Below are 3,219 nucleotides of genomic sequence, written 5' to 3' on the forward strand. Positions count from 1 at the left end.
AATAGGGGGTGCACAAGAAGCAACCACACATTGATGCTTCTCTCCCTCTCTTCATCCCTTCCCCTCTGCCTCAGAATAAATAAATAAAACCTATAAAAACAGAGAGAGAAAATACACATAAAGCAGTCTGGGCAAAGAGCTAAGCCTTGAGGGCCAAATGGTCACGGAACCCATAAAGTTGATTCGTAACATCAGATAACCTAAGATTCAGGTTGGGTTAGGAGATGAGAGGATCTTAGGGGGAGTTATTAGACATGTACTCATGGAAGGGGCTGAAAACCAAATCTTGGTGTAGGGGGGTGTTAGGTTAGGACATTGTAGCTAAAGAGAAAAATTTTAGAGTATGAATCACTGGAAGAGGTAGTAATATTACATGAATTGCTCAGCCTTTTAAAGCTAGTCTGTTGGAGTTTGAAACCCAGCCCTGCCACTTTTTAGCTGCACAACTTTGGGCAAGTTAGTTAACATTGTTGCACCTGTTTTCCCTCATGTGAAATAGGGATAATAATTGTACTTGCCTTATAAATTGTGTTGTGGTGATTAACTGGGTTAATGTATGTACTTAGGATAGTGTATAGTAGGTAGTTTGTAAGTATTATTTGCTATTATAACAACAGGTGTGGGTAGTTTCTATTTAGTAGAAATAAAAGAAATTGTAATACAGGAGATCCACAGTGAGATAAATAAATCAAATATGCCAAACCAGTTTCATCTTGAGAAAAAGGTAAAAATTACTCCAAGTCAAACAAAAGAAAGAAAAAAGTAGAAATAAAACAAACACATAGAAAATAAACTTGAAAATATCACAACAACAGAACTCATCAAGACTTAGTTCCTTGAACAACAAGTGCTGGCAAGGATGTGGAGAAATGGGAACCCTCATGCACTGCTGGTAGGAATTCAAACTGGTGCAGCCACTCTGGGAAACAGTAGGAGGTTCCTCAGAAAATTAAAAATATATTTGCCATACAACTCAGCAATCCCACTTCTGGGTATATACATCCAAAGGAAAAGAAATCACTATCTTGAGAACATATTTCCCACTCCTATGTTCACTGCACCATGATTTACAATAGCCAAAACATGGCAACAACCTAACTGTCCATTAATAGATGAATGAATAAAAATGGTGGTATATCCCCCCATTTCTACAGGGGATATGCTCCAAGACTCCCAGTGGATGCCTGAAACCGTGGATAGTATTCAGCCCTATTTCCACATACATGCATACCTATGGTAAAGTTTAATTTATAAATCAGGCACTGTAACAGATTAATAATAACTAATAATAAAATATAACAGTTATAATAATATACTGTAATAAAAGTTTTGTGAATGTGGTCTCTCTCTCAAAATTTCCTATTGCACTGAACTCACCTTTTCATTTAAAGGAAGCACTATACAGCTCCTCTTTGGCATATCCAAATAGCCAGCATCACTATTCTTCTGCTTCGGGGCCATTATTAAGTAAAATATGGTTACTGGAACACAAGTGCTGAGATATGGCAACAGCCCATCTGATAACTGAGGCTAAGGCTACTAAGTCAGGGATAAGTGCTGAATGCATGCAAGTGTCTAAAGTGTGAAGACCCTGGATGAGTCATGTCCCAGGCAGGATGGGGAAGGAGTGCATGAGATTTCATCACTCTACTCAGAATGGCATGACTTTTAAAACTTATAAATTGTTTATTTCTGAAATTTTCTATTTACTATTTCCAGACCTCATCTAGATAGGCTCATGAAACTGAAACTGTACAAAGCCAAACTGCAGATAAGGAGGGGCCACTGTATATACAAATTCAAAGAAGGAAATCTGCTTTGCAACAACATGGATGGACCTTGATGGCATTATGCTAGGTGAAATAAGTCAGACAGACAAAGACAAATACTGTATGATCTCACTTACATGTGGAAACTAAAAGAGCTGAAGTCATAGAAACAAAGAGGAGAATGGTGGTTGCCAGGGGCCAGGTGGTTAGGGAAATGGGGAGATGTTGATAATAGGGTACAAACTTCCAGTATTAAGATCAGTAAGTTCTGGGGATCTGATGTACAACATGGTGACTATAGTTATCAGTATTATATACTTGAAAGTTGTTGAGAATAGATTGTAAATGTTCTCATGCCAAAAATAGCAATTGTGTAAGATAATGGCGGTATTAACTTTTTGTTGTAATACCTTCAAAATCATGTATTAAATCATCACATTGTATGCTTTACACTTCTGTAGTGTTATATGTCAATAATATCTCAATGAAGCTGGGGAAAAAAGACTTAGCTCTTTGGAAACTAAATCTATTTTTAAAGGTTAAAGCCAAAAAATTTTAAAATAATACAGGGCATAAAGTATAAGATATTCATATTTTAATAATTGTAATCACACATGAGCTACTGGACAGCAGAGATTTTATCTTTCTCATCTTTGTATCTGTTGCTTATTACACTAGTGTGTCATCAAAGTTTTGCTGGATAAATAAATAAATAAGTAAATGGAAAGTATGTTTACATCTTTTAATATTTATCTTCTATGATCTTGCCTTTTCCCCCTAATTTGAATAAGCTTCCAGGTGTAAAGGAATTCCTGGCAGCAAATCAATTTTGGGGTCAAGAAACAATAGAAAAACATAATATTTAGAAGAAATAGCCCTGGCTGGTGTGACTCAGTGGTTGAGTGCTGGCCTGTGAATCAAAGAGAGAAAGTGGGGAGAAAGGAATGGAAGATGAGAGGATGGAAGGAAGGTCTGTTTGAAACAATCAGAGAGCTGCTAAGGCAAATAGCGATATGGAAGAACATAAACTCAAATATATCAATAATTACATTATATAATAAATTATATTACAAATTAGTGGATTAAAAATCAAATTGCAAGTATAAGAGAAACATCTTTTTAGTAAACATATTGGGATAACATTAATAAAACTACATAAAATTTAGGTGTACATATTTATAATATGATATCTGTACACTCCATTGTGTGCTCCCCATCCAAAGTCTAGTCTCCTTCCATCACCTTGTATTTCAACTCCTTTACTCAATTTGTCCTCCCCCACCCTATCCCCTTCTGGTAACCACCATTCTGTTGTCTGTATCCATGGAAACTATACAAATGAAGAAGCAAGGTCCTTCACCCAGCACCACAAATCTACATGTCAAGTCCAAAAACAAGTGGACATTATTTGGAGCACTGGCATGTGAAATTGTTGATTCATTTATTTAAC

This window comes from Phyllostomus hastatus, unplaced genomic scaffold (assembly GCF_019186645.2).
Source record: "Phyllostomus hastatus isolate PE091 unplaced genomic scaffold, TTU_PhHast_1.1 phas_scaffold_12, whole genome shotgun sequence".
In the NCBI taxonomy this organism is placed as follows: Eukaryota; Metazoa; Chordata; class Mammalia; order Chiroptera; family Phyllostomidae; genus Phyllostomus; species Phyllostomus hastatus.